We start from the raw sequence: 21,543 nt of genomic DNA, 5'->3' as shown, positions 1-21,543 counted from the left end.
CATTTAAAAACATTTTCGTTAATCATGCGTGTAAAAAGCGCTTTGAAAGCGCACGTAGCACAAGAGCGCGTGCAAAGCACTTTGAAAGCGCTGTTGAGAATGCATCTTCTAAAATTGCTGTGAAAATGTGCAATTTGCGTATAAAACATCTATAATAACTTTCAAATCTTTTAGAAATAATTTTTGACTTGCATGAGAAAAACATGACTCGCCCTCGTGTCTTTGTGGAGAGATTAAAACACGACATTTATATTATATCAGACGCTCGCTGCGATACCGTCATATACGGGCGCGATTCGGCTTTTGCATAATGACAACGATTGGCGCACGGCGAAACGCGACGCGGTAGCCAGTTAATTTATCGCTTTTTCGTATAAGCGAAAGAATAATTGGCTACCGCGTCGTAATGTATCTCGAGCGTGGCAAGTGCGGGATGCATGTGTGCACGCGGCATTACTCGCGAGTACGGTGAGAGGCGGGGGAGGGGGGGTCGGACTCACGCCCACGACCCACGACGCCTGCGTCCGATTGTCATTTTCAAAGCCGCGAATCGTAAACATGTCTGTACGTGCGTGTGTGTTCATCAGTCTCGTCAAGAGGTTATTCGATCAAGGCCCGTAGTCTCGACACAGTATATACTGTGGTCTCGATCTGTGTGCAAACGCGTCAAGACGTGTTTCGTCCGGTATATAGAATTTTGTGAAAATTGACGATGTAATATATCATCTGTGTGGTAGTGGGTTAATATATACGAGTAAAAAGAAGAGGAATAAACGCATATATTTTGAGTAATATGGTCGTATAACACCTGATCAAGGGAGCTTGAACCAATATTGTCTGAACTAGTCATCAAGGTCGTCGTCGTCTTCGGACGTGGATACTCTGTAAGTAGTTTCTCATATATTTGTACGCGTGTAAAAATACATGAGTCGTATAATTACCCCGGCTTGTAATATATGCAAGCATTTTTTACAGAGAGTCCGTTTCGAATTGCGCATCAGACGCATAGCGTATATACATCAGTACAAAATTACCTTTTTTTCAAAAAAGGTAAAAAAAGTGCCAAGTACACGCAATGTATTTTGTAAATTCAAAAATCCAACCTAAGTGGTAGCTTTATATCTTTTTCACAAAATTATATTATCTAACTTAACTCAATAAGTGACATGTATTTCAAAAAAAAGATGTGAAATCTTTAATTTCTTCTTCACAAAATTATATTACCTAACTTAACTCAAGTGACATGTATTTTAAAAAAGATGTGAAAAAATTTTTCTTGTAAAAAAACTTGGCGCTGCTAAACTTGAAATTTAAACATTAAAATTTAAACATTAGTACTAAGATTTTTGATTGAATAAAAAACAATAAACATAATTTAGGGAAGAATGCGACAGGAGTAAAAAAGCAGCGCCAAGTTTTTTTACAAGAAAAATTTATTTATTTTGTTTTAATTAAATATTTTTATTTTGTACTGTTACTTCTTTAATTCTTTGTAATTAAAATGATTCTTTGTAATATTAAAAATTTGTTAAAAAGAATTAAGAAGCTATTATCACTTGGGTTTAGAATAGGAAGACCCTTGAATAGGAATACGAAAATACCACTTGAGTTTTATTTCTTTAAAGTAGTTGCATAACAATTATCTTTCAAAGCAATATACATATTCTCTTTACAATTGGCGCAATTTAATTTAAAGATTTCACATCTTTTTTAAAATATACATGTCACTTGAGTTAAGTTAGGTAATATAATTTTGTGAAGAAGAAAATAAAGATTTCTCATCTTTTTTTTGAAATACCCTACATGTCACTTGAGTTAAGTTAGGTAATATAATTTTGTGAAAAAGATATATATAAAGCTACCACTTAGGTTAGATACATGTCACTTGAGTTAAGTTAGGTAATATAATTTTGTGAAGAAGAAATTAAAGATTTCACATTTTTATTTTGAAATACATGTCACTTGAGTTAAGTTAGATAATATAATTTTGTGAAAAAGATATAAAGCTACCACTTAGGTTAGATTTTTGAATTTACAAAATACATTGCGTGTACTTGGCACTTCTTTTTACCTTTTTTAAAAAAGGTAATTTTGTACTGATATCACCTATTTTGTAGTGTTAAGCAAGCATCTGCAAAACATTTTTTTTTTATTTTTTAATTATTCACAAAAGTTAGCCATAACAACAAATACATAAAAATTAATAATATTTAAGTAAAAGTAAATTATACATTTCTCACAAAAATTGAAGGAACACTAAATTTATCTTTAAAAATAGGCAAAATTTGAGCAGCTGTAACTTTGTTAAAAATAAATAAAATTTAAATTTCAAGCTTAAAACCTCTACTTTCGAAAGGTTACTATTATTCGTCCAATTTTTATTATGTCTAGACATAGTTTTAATTCAGCGAATTTTTATTATGTCATGACATAATTTTAATTCTGCCGCTAGGGAATTTTTAAGTCGATTCTTATGAATCAAGCTTGAATTCGATGTCTAGGTGTCCCGGGCCCTCTATTCTTGAATCTGTACGCAAATGAACGTATACGAACATTGCGAATGGTGAAAAAGCGTATACGCTTTTGAATTTATATTCTTGAGTATTATTTTGTAGTATTCGCAATTAGAAACGTATACGTTTTCTATTGCGCTGAAATACACTTGGCAACGTTGGAAAATATACTAACTGTTCAAAAAAATTAGGACCAACGCGCGAAATTTAACTTTTCCTAGGCCTAGGAGTCTAAAGAGGGACGCGCGAGGTTAAATGAAATATTTTCTCGGCTAAATCACGGTTATCGGCAGCGGGACTTGAGAACATTATTACGTGCACGTGAAAAGCATCATTACAATTGATCTTACTATATAAAAGCACCGACGAGATACTATTAAAGACCGACAATCCTGGGGTAAATTTTCGTGACTGCCCGGGGGCCCGGTGGTAATTGAAGAATACTGACATTATTGACTGTTTTGGCTATTCGACTATTCCGAAAGAATAAGAGAGTTTTACCTTATATAATCACTGTTTTATCATCAGAAATGTACAAATCTTTTATCATCGACGAGATGGTAATAGCTAAAAGTGTATGAAAGATAAAATAGAAATTAGTATATGAGTTGCCATAAATAAGAAGTTATTTTATAATTTTTTCAATATTTGTATCTTTTTATTAATATTTTATAATTTGTTCAATATTTGTATATATATATATATATATATATTTTTTACGTCACTACGGATTATATAATTATGACAAAAAATATACGTCATTTTTATTTAAATACACTTGAATATATTATGTTTCTTGCAAAAGGTATATTATTTATAAATTTCGTAATTTTGCATCGGATTTTTCCACTATAGGCTAGATCATCACAATCGCTATTTATTAAGCATGTTAATTATTAATTATTCTCTATCTTTCACAGGCAGACAGTAAAATCGGCCATTCGATACATTTTTTCTTATACTTCTTATAAATGCAAGTACTATAGTATAAGTTGTCTATTTCAGAAATAGTCAATATTTTTTGCGTGCTTTAAAATATTAAAAAGCTTACTTCTTTTAAAATGCAGATTTTTCATGCTTACTTTGTTTTGAAACACTACATCAAAATTAAATTGTTACATGACGTTATAATAATTTTACTAATGTCTAGATATTACCTTAAACGTCTGGTCATAAGTATGATCAGCCAAATAGACGACATCCGTTAAATAGACGATATTTTACTATTTTCAATAGTGTTATTTTTTTATGAAAATTATAAGTTAAAATATTAAATTATTTTTTTCTGAAGCTTAACAAAAGCGCGATATTATTAAATAAAATCTGTCCAGTAGCATCGTTTTTTAAATAAATATATATGTCTATGACCCGCGTGTCTCATATAATATGCGTAAAAATACAGACAAGGCATACAATTCACGGATACATATCTATCTATCTAAAAAATAATATTAATTACATAAATTATATTTAATAATACATTTCTTATTAAACGACCGATAAAAAGAAAAGTTTACAACATTTTTACTAGTTTATTAGGGCATAACTTTTATTACTTGGCGCAAATTATTGAACATTCTCCGTGTATGTGCCTAATGAAGGCAGAGTATTAAAATAATATACATATTTAAAACAAAAAAGTGATAAAAAGAATTTTTACAGAAATTATACGAATTTTTTAGCATACACGTCCGTTAAGTATGTAGGTACATATATACATCATATATATATTTTGAAAGCCAATTAATCGCATTTAACATCAAAAGACCTACGGAATATAATTATTTTATTTCTTGCATTTTCTTTTTGTTCTCTAGCTATGTAATCGACATTGCATTATCGTGGACGCCGTGTAGATAGATTCAACCTATATTGTTCGTCGAATAGCTATATATCTACATCTCGCAAGAGCAGATGTCAATTGTTTATGATTTCTTTGCGACGCTAACTGCAGCAAGCACGTGTAGGAATTATTTACAGTGTTTCGATAAAATTGTGCTCAGCAATTCTTATAACTGTATTTAAGTGTTGTAGTGTTACGCAGTGCAGTAAGTATTAAGACTACATCTGAAAACAAGTAAGATTTTAACAGTTTGGTAATTTTAGGTACGTAAAAATGTCGACTACTCGTAAAGTCGGAAAGACTCATTCTAGTACTTGCATCTATAAGAACTGCGGTATAAAAAGCAGAGAAAATATATTAAATGTTCGATTTCATCGTCTGCCTGTAGAAGATAGAGAGCAATTAATAACATGGTTGGTAAATAGCGGTTGTGATGATTATGCGGAAGAATCCGATGCAGAATTGCGAAAGTTCAGAATATGTAGTAGACATTTTCCAACAAATATGATATATCCAAGCGGAAGATTAAAAAAGAATGCGGAACCATTATTATATCCTGTCGATTTTGATGATGATGAATCAATAGACGAGGATATGCCATGTCAGGAGCATTATGGGCAAATACGCATTTTAAAAAGAAAAATAACACATAAGAACGCTCAGAAAAACCAATTAAAAAGATGTAATGACAAATCGAAACTCATGCTTAGAGCAAAACAAGCCGTAATTGTTCGTTTACGAAAAAAAATTATGGCAGGTAATTTACCAGACAACAGTATTTTGAATGCTTTATTACGAAGAGTGCACAAGGTTTTCTTTTGACATTTTTAATAATGCAACTTTTTCACAAGGAAAGAACTGTGTATAATGACGAAGAAAAACAATTGACTAAAAAAATGCATTACACTTCGCCAAGTTTATATAGAAAAATGCGCGAGGAGTTCGGTTTTATATTACCTTCAGAAGGGACCATAAAAAATTGGTTTAATGTAGTAAATTTATGGCCTAAAATTTGTAGTACCGTGTTTAATTGTTTAAAAGCGAAGGTAAATTGCATGGACAATGACGAACGCAATTGTGTTTTACTTTTTGATGAAACAAATATTAAAAAAGGTTTTGATTTTCACGAAAAACGACAAAAAATTGAAGGCTTTGAAGACTTGGGATCACTGGAACATAACACAACCGTAGCGGCAAGTGTATTAGTTTTTATGGTACGAGGTTTGTTACATAATTGGAAGCAACCTGTAGCGTATTTTTTAACCGGTGGAGCTCTAAATAATACTCTTTTAACATCTGCATTAAATCAAGTTATAGGAGCAATATTAGATACGGGATTAAAAGTGCGTGCTATTGTTTGTGACCAAGGCACTAATAATCAAAGTGCTATAAAACATAAAATTTCTATAGATCGTCCTTATTTCATGCATGGACAACAAAAAATATATGCGATTTTTGACGTACCACATATTTACAAATCTATAAGAAATCATCAATCTATAAGAACTCTTAAAATATAATATTTTTTACGATGATAACAAAATAGCATCATGGAATGATATACGTTTATTATGGCGATTGGAAAATGATAAAGCGACAAGAGCTGCTTGCAAATTATCGGAAAAACATGTAAATCCAAATAATTTTGACAGAATGAAATGCCGTCTAGCTTTACAAGTATTTAGTCGCAGAGTGTCAGCAGCTTTATTAACTGCAGGAACAGCAGGAGGAATTGATACTGAAACTGTAATGCATACTGCTGAATTTTTTAGAATTCTGAATGACAGTTTTGATTCTTTAAACAGTCGCAGCTGTAATAGTCCAAATCCGAACGCTTGTGCTCTATCGCAAATTCGGCTTGATGTGGAAAATGATCTCAAACAATTATTAATAGATTGTTCTAAATGGCGCTATTACAAATAATGGTCTCAAAATACCGCCATGTTTTGAAGGACTACAAATTAGTGTTAAATCTATTTTACAATTATGGGATGATTTGAAAACCGAAGGAGTAAAATTTTTCATGACTTTTAGAGTAAACCAAGATCCGTTGGAAAATCTATTTTCCATGACACGTATGTATGGTGGAACATATAATCAAAATCCAAGTGCAAAGGCTTTTCGACTATTATTACAAAAAAATATTGTATTAAATTTATCTAAGTCTGTACAATCTGCAAATTGTTTGGATGATGAAGATGAAATTTTATTTCAAAGTGTAACAAATACATCTGCATCTGCATCTACATCTACATCTACATCTACATCTATTGATCAAATAACAGCTAATGACTTCGAAAGGGATGATGATGAAAATATATTGATGAATGTCGAAAAAATTGTTGTGGACGTATCAGATGTAAATAATGAAACTTTAGAAGCATCTGCTATTGAATATTTTGCAGGATTTGTTGCTAAAAAATGTGTCATAAAATCAAATTGTGAACAGTGTCGTGTCTCATTTATTGACACAAATCACGAACTGACAGACGCAAGACAAATATTAATATTTTTCCGAGCATATGAAACTAGTGATGGTCAGGAATTAGGACATTTATATGTCCCTACAGCAGAGTTTTCATTTGTATTTAAACTAATGAATGCAGTATTTGATGCAGGTTATCCTAATATTAGAGGAAATTATAACATATTAGATACTCTGTTTCCATTGATGATACAAGCTGTACACATAAAGTATCCAGGTTGGTTTCAGCATGATACTTGCAGCATCCATCGAAAAAATCTTGCATATTATATGATGAAAGTTAAGATACATAAAGATGTAGTTTGGTTAGGACAGCGGCTAAGATTTCCAAAAAATCGCCTTCAACGTAAACTTCCACAGAAATTGATAAATTTACAGAGTATGTAATAATATTAATTTCACATTTTACTCATCGCGGGATTTTGTGCGGATCGAGTAAAAAGATCGCAGCTTTTTGAGCAGAACGATTTATGAAAAGCACTCTCTCTCTCTCTCTCTTTTTTTCTCTCTCTCTCTTTTTCTCTATATATATATATATATACAAATATTGAACAAATTATAAAATATTAATAAAAAGATACAAATATTGAAAAAATTATAAAATATTTTCTTATTTATGGCAACTCATATACTAATTTCTGTTTTATCTTTCATACACTTTTAGCTATTACCATCTCGTCGATGATAAAAGATTTGTACATTTCTGATGATAAAACAGTGATTATATAAGGTAAAACTCCCTTCTTTCGGAATAGTCGAATAGCCAAAACAGTCGATAATGTCAGTATTCTTCAATTACCACCGGGCCCCCGGGCAGTCACGAAAATTTACCCCAGGGTTGTCGGTCTTTAATAGTATCTCGTCGGTGATAAAAGGTAATTAACAATATTTAATTAGACTTTCTACAACCTAAAGAAATAACCCACACAGCACAGGGTATTTTGAGGGACATTTGTGCATCCGCTGGATATCCACCGGATATTGAGATATCCCACTTTCTGTAGGACGTCCCTCAGATAAAGTGTGCTGAGTGAGAATAGGGTTACTCAAATAAGTTAAAGTTTAACGGTTTACAGGTTATGTCGGGTTAAAGTCGAGTAAAAAGTTAATTTTTGAACTTTTAACCCAAAGATTAATGTGATAGGTTAATGAGTCACTTATGTATTTTGCATAACTTTAAAGAGTAACGCGCCCAAAGTTTAAAAATTAACTTTTTATCCGACTTCGGTGAGGAGGGAGCTCTCCTTCAGATTTACCATATATTTTATAAATATATGTTATTTTCTTATGCTAACAGAAAATTTTTGACTTTATAGCATATTTTTCTGAAATTTTATTGTAAGTTAGGTTATAGATAATATTATTTTCCAAAATTCTTTGCTTTGTCAGTGAAAAATTAACACAGGTTGTATTTTTGACCAAACTGACATTTATTCGTTAACTCGACGTTTCGACACTGGTTTTGTGTCCTTATCAAGAGATTTCTAAAAGTATACAAAACGAAGTCGTTACAAGCATGTTGTTACAGGAACGAATGTCGCACGAGAAACAATCAAGGAAATATCTACTTATATTGTTCGCAAATTGCATTAGCCACCCACAAAGTTCTTGCAGTTCTACTAACATTGTCAAATCTTAAAAAAGTCGCACTCCAGAGCGAGCCGCAGTCATGTTTTGAACGGAACCGACCGGTGACACGTCGTTCCGGATCGAAAGACAGCGACTGACTAATCGCCGAAAAATTCTGCCCGTGTGTAAGTCGGTGCTTGCTAACAACGGAGTGTTTATTCACATCTTTTTTGATGTCACCTAAATGTTCCTTCACACGAGTTTCCAAATGTCTTAGGGTTTGTCCAATATAAGAAACGTTACAGTCATTACATTCGATTATGTAGACCACTCCTGTTTCTTTCATATTTTCGAGCTTATCTTTGCCCCGTTTTATAATTGAATCCAGCTTTTTGGGGATCGTGTAAAGGACATCCAGGCCACATCGGTTTACAGTCCGGCGAATATTTTCACTAAGACCCTTAATGTAAAGAAGCGCAATGTATTTCCGGGCGTCGAAAGTATTGCTTACATTATTGCAGTCGGTGATGTTATTGCGATGTTTTAATTCTTTTAATCTGTTGTTAATTTGCTTATCAATCAGCTCTTCTGAGAAGCAATATATCGGCGATTAGTCAGTCGCTGTCTTTCGATCCGGAACGACGTGTCACCGGTCGGTTCCGTTCACATCATGACTGCGGTTCGCTCTGGAGTGCGACTTTTTTAAGATTTGACAATGTTAGTAGAACGGCAAGAACTTTGTGGGTGGCTAATGCAATTTGCGAACAATATAGGTAGATATTTCCTTGATTGTTTCTCGTGCGACATTCGTTCCTGTAACAACATGCTTGTAACGACTTCGTTTTGTATACTTTTAAAAATCTCTTGATAAGGACATAATACAAGTAAACAAAGTATATAATACAAGTTGCAGTAAATAAAAGAAATAGAACAAATTTTTGCTGATAATTATTATGAAATAGGTTTAAAGTAATTGTTTTAACATTTAATGTTTGGAGAAAAATAATATTATATACTCTTTTAGTAGTCTTAAATTATTTGTAAGTATAGTTATAACTTTTTGCATTTATAATGTTAAATTATATAAGTATACTTTATAACCATATACTTCATAAACAGTATTACTTAGAAATTCAGCTTTAAATTCAATAACAATTTAAATAGTTTTTCAGTGCTGGCATGATTTTCAATCGCGCAGCAAGAAGAAACATTTAAGTATAAAACAATCCATGCGCAGCGACAGGTGGTGGTATAATGAATACCAAATCATGCATTAATCTCACAAGAAGAACAAGTTTTAAACATAATGAGTTCCACTAGCATTCATGGACATCCTGCAATAGAAGAATCTCCTGTACATTTATTGAATATTCCAGAGGTATAAAATAGAAGAGTTACATATTTACATTATACTTATATCCTTGTTTAGCGGGACGAAAGTAATCACTTTCCGCCCTAGGGAGGAAAGTGGTTACTTCCCAGTGAACACATTTCATAACGGCAATATAACGTGGAAGTTACATGTAATATCACAATGTTATTCTTGTGATATATAAGGGCTACATAACATGGAAGAAACATGCAATTTAACATTTGTTAAATGCAGGTAATATAACTGTTATACTTTTTTTTGGCGTTACAGTTATGTAACAAAAATTGTGTAATTGTTGCGTAACACGCTTGGATCAATGTTAGTATAACTAGTAATATTCTGGTAATATTAATGGGGTGTAATGGAATAACATATACAATATAAGACTGTTGATTTGCTTACTGCTCACGTTTTTCTATGTGCCCGGGTTCTTAAACCCTGCATCGTTTTATTTTGCTAGAGCTAATAATGATCTGCGCTTTTTCTAAATTTTCTGCGTCATAAATTTTCAATTGTTTTTAAATATATATATTTTGTTTGAAAGGTTTAATATTGTGCAGAGGCCTTTTAGTTTGCTTTAAGGCAAAAATTATAATTTACAAAATACATAATTTATAATTAATAATTATTAATAATTTACAATATATTTATAATTTATATGATCAATTTATATAATCATCTATCCATATCGGTAAATAACGTAATTAATCATCATGATGCATATTACCACTACATGTACCAATTTAGTAGAATGCATTTACGTACTGCTTCTATGTACATATAATAGATATAATGTCAATATTAAAAATTTGTGCAGCTATATACTCTTTTCAAACTTAATTTGTTTCTTAAGATGATTTTTGAAAAATTATATATTTGTGCTGGTTGTGACATATGTAGACTATATATAACACTTACATCAAATTAAGAAGTAGCCTACCACGTAAGGCAATTGGCTCACAATCCAGAGGTCCCGAGTTCGAATCCCACCAAGGTAAGTGTGTTTTTAAATACGAGAAAATATTTATAATCATAAACTGCATCTTAAGAAACAAATTTAGTTATAAAATGGTAATAAAATCGGTTACATGTCTAAATATCCCGGACATAACATCCCGCGACAAAATATCCATCCCAGCGACAGAACATCCCGCGACAATATATCCCGTGGCAAAATATCCCATGACAAAATATCCCCTGGCAAAATATCTCACGACAAAATATCCCTAAGATGCAGGAATGTGAACATATGCACAGCAACTTATAGTTTAATTTATAATTAAATACATAAACATTAATATTTCGGGACTACCGCACCTTCTCCGAAAGCACGGGGGAGGGGGGGTGTACGTGAACCTCGGTTCGCGTGGAAAGTGTATGCGTGAACTATTTCGGGACTACCGCACCTCCACCGAAAGCACGGGGGGGGGGCGTGAACCTCGGTTCGCGTGGAAAGTGTATGCGTGAACTATTTCGGGACTACCGCACCTCCCCCGAAAGCACGGGGGGGGGGGGGTGTGCGTGAACCTCGGTTTGCGTGGAAAGTGTATGCGTGAACTATTTCGGGACTACCGCACCTCCCCCGAAAGCACGGGGGGGGGGTGTGCGTGAACCTCGGTTCGCGTGGACAGTGTATGCGTGGAGGCAGTAGGTTCCGCCCCCCTGCGGGGGGCTCCACTTTTTTCGGTAAAGCAGAGTATACAGCAGAGTATATAAACTAATATATTTGTACTTTGTGTATGATTTTATAGTTGTTTACATTACTTAAAACAACCTGTCTTCGAAGCGCGGATCGAGCTCGCGGCTGGCCGGGGTTCAAAGGAGGTGCGGAGAAGCAGACGGATGGCGAGGTTAGCGAAATGAAGGCGCGTCTCGGTTAAAAGAAAATAGTTAAATTTATTCTATAACAATTACAATCTACGCTCGCGGCATTTACAATGGGTCGATGCGTGCGAGGCGACGTTAGTTTGGTCGCGGGCGGCGCGGGGCAACCCGCGGTATGTGCGGGCGGAGCCGCTGCTTTTGTATTTGCGCGGACCGAATCGCGTGGTGGCAGGTATCGGCACGGGCGGCGCCGGTTTCCCGGCCGAAAAATGGCACGAAGCGCGGCGGCGATATGGATCGCGAAGCGTGGATAACGCGGCGGAAGCGGGTCGTCGGCCGAGACACACTCGGCGAGGGCAGAGAATGCCGGAGGCGCTCTACCGTCTTGTCCGGACAGGCTTCGGATGATTTGGATAACGAGAAGCTGGTCCTTCGCCGAGACACACTCGGTGAAGACAGAGAATGCCGGAGGCGCTCTACCTTCGTATCCGGACGGCTTCGGGTGATTCAGATAGGTGCGAAAAGCTGGTCGTTAGCCGAGACACACTCGGCGAAGACAGAGAATGCCGGAGGCGCTCTACCTTGCGTTCGGACTAGCTTTGTGCGGGAATTCAGGATCGGTGTTGTCGGGAAGACGGATGATCGGGAATCGCGCTCTGTGCCAGCGACGCCGGGCTTATATACGCGTCGCGGCGGCGTCGCGGCGTGGTGGGGGTAGCGACGGCGATCGCGAGCGCCGGGCCGGTGCGGCGGAACGATCGGGGATCGCGGCGCCCCGACGCCGTGATCGCGTTCGGCGGTCTTCGGCCGCCTTCGGCACCGCTCGGCGCGGTGAAGCGGTTGCCGCGTTTAAGTCCATTCGCGGACTTCCTAACGTATGAGATGATTAAAAAATACGCTGGGCACATCGTGCCCGTTCTTCACCCCCGCGGGTGGTCGGCGGGGTGGTCTCGGCGTGGTGTTCCTGCCGGAACGATGCATGTTTGGGGGTGCATCGTTACATACTTGAGAGCTGTTTTGGTTTGTTTCGCGTGGAAAATGTATGTGCGGAGACAGTAAGTTAAAAATGTTAAAAAAGTTGCTAAACTTTGGAGTCGCAAAAAATCCTTTTGGTATATGTGTTTTCTATCTAAAAGGAACCTATTCACAAAGTTTCACCTAAATCTGAGCATGGACGTTTTCGGAAGTACAGCCTTCAATTTTGAATATATTCCTGCATCTTTGGGATATTTTGTCGTGAGATATTTTGCCAGGGGATATTTTGTCATGGGATATTTTGCCAGGGGATATTTTGCCATGGGATATATTGTCGCGGGATGTTATGTCCGGGATATTTAGACGTGACACCATAAAATCTTAAAAAAATAATAATTTTTTTTACGTTCATTATTACAGCTAGTATAACAGTTGGTGTAACTGTTACGTAATAGTTAAATAACACGTTATGTAACATGTTATATTGCTGAGTCGGAAATTGTAACTTACATGTAAGTTACATGTAACACTCTGGTTGATATAACCTGTTATATTCGGTTACATTGCCGTTGCATTGCTACTATATTACTGTGTTCACTGGGTTTCGTCCCCCTATGCCGTCCTGGCGTGAAATGGCCACTCTCGCCTCTCTCTAGGCATGGAGGTCGAACTTTCCGTAAAGATATTGTGAAAAATATCGTGTGCACCTCGGGGCGAGAGCTTTTTCAGACTCGTGTGATTTGCCGCCCGAGCTTTCGGCTCGGGGGGCAAACTTCACACTCGTCTGAAAAACGCTACTTTCGCTCCTTGGTGCACACTATACTATTTCAGTGTCTGTGATGTTGAATCTGGGAGCTAGTTGAAGTTTGGAACGTTCCTGGAGCAATTGAAGTTTGAAACGTTCCTGGATTTTTTTAAAATGATTTGTCCCATTTCTCCTTTGGCACAGAGACATTTCTGAGTGATAAATACGAAATACATAAGAGACCGAACCGATACACCCTGCGGAAGACACCCTTATACTTAAAAAACCTACCCCCCGACCACTTTAAATATTCTGGCTACGCTGAAAACGATTTGTCCCATTGCTCTTGTGCGAAGAAAACTGGGCTCCGTCTTTCGGAAAGAGACGTTAAGCCGTTGGTCCAAAGGGTTAAAGTGAGAGGAGAAGGATAGTATTGGTAGTAGGTTGCAAACTCTACGGGGATATGCAATAAATTATGAATTTTACAGGAAATTTATAAGTTGCTTTGTGCCAAAGAAGAAATGGGACAAATCGTCAGCGTAACCAAAATATTTAAAGTGGTCCGGGGGTCGGTTTTTTTAGTATAAGGGTGTTTTCCGCAGGGTGTATTGGTTCGGTCTCTTATGTATTTCGTATGTGGCATTTAGTATTTGTAGTCCAAAGCTGACGACACTTTTGGCCAAGGATTTTATAAATCACGATTTTCCGTTATAACCTGCGTGGTACGACTCTCCCTTCGATAATCCCCCCGAACACCTGGCTGGCCGTACTTAGGGTTTAGAAGTACCGGCAGGTGAGAAAAAAACGGATTTTCAAGTCATAGTATAAGTCTTAATTTTTATCGGATATTGATATTGATCACTCAGGAACATGCAAATAATTGCCAGTTCGATTGCTCGGGGGTGAATTAGGTCGCCATGCTTAATTAAACATACATTAAAAATAATTATTTTCAAGTCATACTATAAAAGCTGGGTTTTTTTTACTAACAAGTATAGTGCTAACACATACCACCCAAAAAAAGCCAAGTAAAAATTTTGGTGGCAACGTTTCTAAAAAAATTATTGAAAATGCACAAAGCCGGCGGAGGGGTCTGACGGTTATATCCGGCTATTAAGATATTAACCACTATAACTTTAATTTTGCTATTCTCTTATTATTACTCTTATTATTTAACTTCGCCATTTATTTGATACTACAATACTAATTTTTCTTTAACTGTAAATAGTCAAGTATTACGACAACTTATTATTTCTAAACACTTTTAAATTGAAACGCAGATCGTCAAATACGTGCAGGGTATTCGCTCCGACCTAAAATTCTGGATGGCATATTTTCCACAAAGCTAAAAGTCCCATTTTGCTCAGGTTTTTGACGAAGGCAATGTTACGCGATATTAGAATACTGAAATATCGTGTTATTAAATATAAATTAAAATGCAACGCAAGCCTCTTTATGAAATAAATTAAATGTATATGTAAAATTAAATAACTGTAAATGTGTTAAAGACTAGAAGTTGGGTCGATCGATGCGTAATTGGTCTCAAAGCAAAAATTAACGTATTTTCCCCATTAACTAACTTTTACCCATGAATACATTTTGATACGGTAAAAACAATTGAGGCCATCATCAGACCCCTCCGCCGCGCGCCGGCTTTGTGCATTTTCAATAATTTTTTTAGAGATGTTGCCACCAAAATTTTCACTTGGCTTTTTTTGGGTGGTATGTGTTAGCACTATACTTGTTAGTAAAAAAAACCCAGCTTTTATAGTATGACTTGAAAATAATTATTTTTAATTATTTTTAATTAAGCCTGGCGACTAATTCCCCCCAAGCAATCGAACTGGCAATTTATTTGCATGTTCCTGAGTGATCAATTATCAATATCCGATAAAAATTAAGACTTATACTATGACTTGAAAATCCGTTTTTTTTCTCACCTGCGTACTTCTAAACCCCCTAAGTACGGCCAGCCAGGTGTTCGGATTATCGAAGGAGAGTCGTCCACGCAGGTTATAACGGAAAATCGTGATTTATAAAATCACTTGGCCAAAAGTGTCGTCAGCTCTCAGCCTATTGCTCTGTGCCGAAGGAGAAATGGAACAAATCATTTTTAAAAAATCCAGGAACGTTCCAAACTTCAATCGCTCCAGGAACGTTCCAAACTTCAACTAGCTCCCAGATTCAACATCACAGACACTGAAAACTTCTTACCAAACCATTTCAAAACCGAATCAATATTTAAAAACATGATTACGTTAAATTATGTAGATTTTTCTCTAATTTTCAGGTTTTCAGCCGCCATATTGGATCAGCCATCTTGGATTTCAAAACGGGACACATGATTTTCGAAAGTACTAGTGAAGACTAATTTTTTGAGCTATCGAACGTCTTTGTAGGTCGCTTCAAATTTTGGGCAGACAAGTGATCCGGTTGACGTGAAACTGTTGGAGAGTCTACAACTCTACTTTCCTGTGGCGACACGCACTTCCGGCAGTACATGCGATACCACCCTGGCGCGAGGTTCTTATTGGGCGAACCGCCCGCGCCGCCCATCTTATTATTTATATACTCACTGCCGCTACTCTGCTCAACGTGCATTCTGTGTACGACTCGATCTGAGAGTCTTCCGTATAATAAACGACTGAAACGTGTATTCACACTATTACTGCGCATTTTATCACGATCCTCCTCCGACCATCGCAACAGAAACGTCCTATTGTATATATAGTATTGGATATATAATTGTATAGTGCAAGGAACACAATTGCTGTGTTCCAAAATTTACTACTTGCATTAAAAATCTATAGTTCAAGCATAATATAAATTTTTATCACTAACAGTAAATTTTGGAAAGACGTTATTAGTGTTATTAGTGTCATTCTATTTTTTTCACTCATTAGATAAACAACAACAGCATGCTATGGGTCAATTGCACAACCTACTTTAACCGGATTTTAACTAACAATATCCAATAAGAGAATTTGTTTTATATAAAACAAACTCTCCTATTAGGTATTGTTAGTTAAACTCCGGTTAAAGTAATTTGTGGAATTGGTCATAATGTTCATTTCTACCAAAGTAGATTAACTTTAATCTTGGTTTAACTTATCTTGTATCTTTTTCCAATTCATAGAATTAGAGAAAAATAGAAAGTAAGTTAAACCAAGATTAAAGTTAATTTACAGCGGTAGAAATAGGCATAAGAGTGGTAATAGCATCTCTCCAAATGCACCTATAATATGTATAAAATATCTGATATATATGAATAAAATATCTGTATGTGACAGGCTGTTTCAAAATTTACTGCCAGTGATGAAAATTTATATTATGCTTGAACTGTAGATTTTTAGTACAAGTAGTGAATTTTAAAGCACAGCCACAGTGTTTGATCTTGCTCTACGTTACATGTAAAAAAGATTAAAAATTTAATATACGTATATACTTATATATTTTATGACATAAATAATTTTTATATAAATAGAATGTTTATTTGCTGTACAGGAAGACACAACAGAAGTGAAATATTTAGATGAAGATGAAGATGATCTTTTACTACAGTTGCGTAATGACACAGATACAAACAGCAATATTGTTGCTTCAGAAAAAAAGAATAATTCACACAATGAACATAATTTTCAGGATTTAATGAGTGAAAAAGAAAATATGAATAAAACATTTAAGAATTATATGGATATTCAACCATATTATAATACAGGAAAAAAACAATTAAAGAATGTTATTGAAGTATCAGCACATTTGAATGACATTTATAAAGATACATATGAATTAAAGAAAAATTATTATGAAAAAAAATTAGAATATTTAAAAAGATTTGTAGAAGTAAGCGAAAAAATAAGCAAGACATTAGAAAAATGGAATTTTTAATGTCTAATTAACATATACAGAATGTTCCAAAACCAATTTATGAATATTTTTATTTTTTATATATTTTTATTTTTTATGTCTTACACTTTCTGTTGAACGTTCCATTAAAAGCACTAAAATGAATGTAATAAGACTGATAACTAGTCAACTAGATGATTAGTTTAAGCATTCGATAAAATTAATAAGATAATTATTTATGTTTGGAAAACATGTGCATTACTAAAATAGAAAATACCAATATTATACTTATCTGCAATTTTGTTTTAATAGTTATGATTTAAGTTTGATGTATTGTTTTATTATCTTCTTTTGTACTATGCTATGATACGAAGTTTGAAAATTTATTTTATGTTAATATAAATTTTATTTCTAATTACAAAGACAAATAAATATTTGGAGGTGAAACAATAGTTTATTTATACCATAATACTTAATTATAAATATTAAATTTTTTTACTAAGTAATTTAAGCATTAGAAATATACTAAAATATAAATATATAAAATATACATTAAACGTAATATGGTTTCAGTTTTATAACGACTCAGGAAAAATAATTTCTTATAATTTGTCGCCGTTTCATTCTTCCAGCTGCTAAATCTGGATCGATTCTTCGAATGTTTCTTTCAGGTCCGTTTATTTCTTTCATTTTCAATAAAATTTTCATTATTATATATTCCAAAGTCCAGTTCGTCAAAATCATCATTAACCTCCAATGGCATTGGTACATTTTTACTAATACATATATTGTGCAATATAACACAGGTATGTATAATTTTTTATGCTATTGGTGGAGCATAATGTAGCACTCTATGTTTCAATAAACATCTAAAACGCATTTTTAATACACCATTGCACTGTTCTATTAATGCACGACATTTCATTTGCTTTTTATTATATGCTTCTTCCGGACTATTTTGCGCTGCATCCGTTACAGGAGTCATTATCCAAGGCCATAAGGGATATCCTGAGTCACCTGCAAACAAAAAATTGAAATGCAACAATTTAATGTATATAAAAATTTTTAAACAAACAATGATTTACCTATTAAATAGACATATTGAATGTGTAATAAAACTAATAAGAGAAATGTTCAAATCTTTAATCTACTGATTATATAGTATAATAATTTTTTTGTTTTGTACCTTTTTTGTTTTTATTAAGCATATGACAAAAAATTTTTTTCTTCATTATATGTATACTACCCATTCAGATTTCTATCTAGCAGACACAATGTTACATGTAATGTATGTACATGTTGTAATTTCCTACTCAACAATATAACTGTATATAACATACGTGTTACATAATAGTTACATTGTTAAAAATCTGGAAATTACAACCAATATATACGTTATATGTAACATTGTGTTTGCTAAGTAATTTCTCTAATATTTTATTATTACACGGTGTGTTAAAGTATATGTGATACAACATATATCTTACCTAGTAAATAAAAATTATTGTTCGGATATCGTCTGTATAGATGGATAATTGCATTCTTTACATTGGAATTATTCCAAATGTACGAATCATGACTGCTGCCAGGGTAACGTGCGTTTACATTCATTATTCTTAAACACCAATCACAGATCTGTAATAAAATGCAATACATAATTATTATATACATTTGTAATAAATGTAAATAATTCATGTTAAATTAATTATTACCAACTGTGTATTAATCGATAGCCTTTTCTGTTGACGTATATATGCTCGGGATTATTATGTCCTGTTGGAGGAAAGATTGCGATGTAAGTGCAATCGATACATCCAATAGTGCCTGGTACTTCATATTTTGTATAAAATCTGAAACAGAAAATAGTAATATAATTGTAAAAAGATTAACATTATATAATTATATATTTTATATCATATAGAAAATTTGTATGTATTCTTACTGTATTCGTAATTCATTCAATTCTGCTAAGGTAGAAGGAAATTTTATCCATTGGTTCATAATCTCTTGCCTTGTCATTACATTTATTACTTCATTCATGCAACGAGATACTGTTGGTTGACTCACTGCCATATAAATATTTTTACCGATATCCATTTGATACGAACCACTTGCAAAGAATCGCAATGCTGTCATAACCTGTAGATTTTTGTATTTATGTGCATTATGCACAAATATTATCTTAATTTTAGAATCTTAATTTTAGAATAATTACCTTTGTTGTAGAATCAATTGCAGAAATTCTTGTTTGAGGAGTTAGATATGGTTCAACGAGATCAATAACATATCTTGCTGCAGGTTTACTTATAGCGAATTCGGACGATTGCACTAGTGCACACTGAGTGCGCACTAAAGGCTTGTTTATAATATATTCTTATATTTAAAGTCGCTTAAATACACATTAAAAAACTTTTTAGCCAATAAAACAATCTGTAATATTTATATGGATGCTGTACAAATTATTTTATAGACTAAGAAGTATTTAAGATGATCTGTAAATATAACAATTGATTAAGAACAAGCCTTAGTGCGCACTCAGTGTGCACTAGTGCAAGCGCCCGAATTCGCTATTAATCGAAAAATTTGAATAAACTTTTTATTTGATAACTCAAAGGGATCATCTCTGTTGTGGAAAATTCTCTCTCGTTCTTCTGCTATATATCAGCATTTTCTAATATATGTAAAACTGGTGCATATACTAGGATGTCTTCCACATCCATTTTTCAATACATAACTTTCTGTTTTCTTCACAGTATAACTTATACTTATACGTTTCTCTTGAAACGTATAGTGGGACCCATTCGTTGCATTGCGAATAGTAAATTGCGTATACGTTACCACTTGCGACTGTCAAGAATACTGTTCTAGGGATTTTCCATTGCGATCATTCGCAACTCATCACTTGCGTATACGCAACTATTTCAAGAATAGGGGCCTAGGGATTTTCCATTGCGATCATTCGCAACTCATCACTTGCGTATACGCAACTATTTCAAGAATAGGGGCCTAGGGATTTTCCATTGCGATCATTCGCAACTCATCACTTGCGTATACGCAACTATTTCAAGAATAGGGGCCATAAACCTTCTCTATTGGCTTTAGAAAGTGCTTTCAAAATAAAATGGAAAATGTCATCAATTAAAACCTTAAATTATATAAGGTACTTTTCTTGTTTCATTTCTCACAAGGTACCTGATAATGATGAACATTAGCGTTTATATATTTTATTAAGAAAAGTGTTGGATCTAGCAATGACTGACTCTGTTGATACGATTGCATGTGACCGTCTAAATGGACGAAGAAGAAGAAGAAGCTATTCAACGACGGGGGCTGATTGGGGCGGATTCGGAACATCATGAACGGAGTCGAGAGGCTCGGACTGCAATGCTAGAAATCCAACGGAGTTTGACACGCTAGGATCGAATTCACCGCCAGTATAATATGCGCGTCGTAACCGTTTTAATTGATGAGCTCGTCCCGACCGTCTTGATCGTACCATTGGTGACAATATTATATATTCACTTACTTTATGATACTTCCGGTTCTCTTTTTAATCTCTCTCAGAGCTGTTTCGGTTCCCTTTTTATAGAAATAGATCGCATGCAAACGTGCGTGAATGTGTTCCTGTCAGAGTGTATGTGTGTTCGTGAACTCTATAATAACATACAGCTGATAGACAGATAATCAATGTTCAATAATTTATCTTTATTTAATATTTTTAGGAACGAGGAAAGAACAGTGGTGACTACCCGATAAAAACAGTCACGTCACATCCACAATCCATGTAATTTACGTGGACTACGTGGATGCAGATTTATCCACAAACTATCCACATAGATGCAACGTTCTTTTTTCATTACTACATCGAAGTCTTTTATCCTCAAAATATCAATGTAAATTCTCTGTGGATATATCTATTAAGAGATATATACAGGGAATTTTTATCGACATTTCGAGGATAAAAGACTTCGATTAGTGATGAAAAAAGAACGTTGCATCCATGTAGATAGTTTGTGGATAAATCTACATCCACGTAATTTCTATTAAAGATTATAATTAATCAATGAAAGTATTATTATACTGCGTTTATATGGCAATGTCATAGCTTTTAATGGATAATCAATAGTGAATTATAATTTGATGCTGCAATTATACTTTGTATACTGCAGGTGGAATGAACTTGTATTGAATAAGATTTTGTATGCAATTGCCATGTCGATTGACACATTTTAGCTCTAGTCGGTGCATCAGCAATTTATGTTTCTGCATTATTTCTAAAGTTTCATTAACAAAAGGTTTCCTTATTTTTGTCTAGTGAGGTCCTTGTAAGAATTTGATAAGAATGTTTTAACTTTATAAATATGCTTTTTT

At 34.2% G+C, this 21,543-nt stretch overlaps 2 long non-coding RNA genes and 1 pseudogene across 2 annotated transcripts; 1 reads left to right on the top strand and 2 right to left on the bottom strand.

Annotated features, from left to right (window-relative positions):
• The first annotated feature begins 558 nt into the window (after window positions 1–558).
• Window positions 559–21,383, top strand: LOC139815836 (uncharacterized). The gene is made up of 2 exons (XR_011732835.1): window positions 559–884; window positions 20,474–21,383. It is a non-coding gene; the product is annotated as an uncharacterized lncRNA (long non-coding RNA).
• On the bottom strand, window positions 17,471–18,828 carry LOC139816230 (putative nuclease HARBI1; annotated as a pseudogene).
• Window positions 18,901–20,480, bottom strand: LOC139815835 (uncharacterized). The gene is made up of 3 exons (XR_011732834.1): window positions 19,388–20,480; window positions 19,115–19,311; window positions 18,901–19,022 (listed from the first exon to the last, which is right to left on the bottom strand). It is a non-coding gene; the product is annotated as an uncharacterized lncRNA (long non-coding RNA).
• Window positions 21,384–21,543: the final 160 nt, after the last annotated feature.

Source organism: Temnothorax longispinosus, chromosome 7 (genome assembly GCF_030848805.1).
Source record: "Temnothorax longispinosus isolate EJ_2023e chromosome 7, Tlon_JGU_v1, whole genome shotgun sequence".
NCBI lineage: Eukaryota > Metazoa > Arthropoda > Insecta > Hymenoptera > Formicidae > Temnothorax > Temnothorax longispinosus.
The sequence above is the reverse complement of the archived record's forward strand: the minus strand, read 5'-3'. Positions and strand labels throughout refer to the sequence as shown.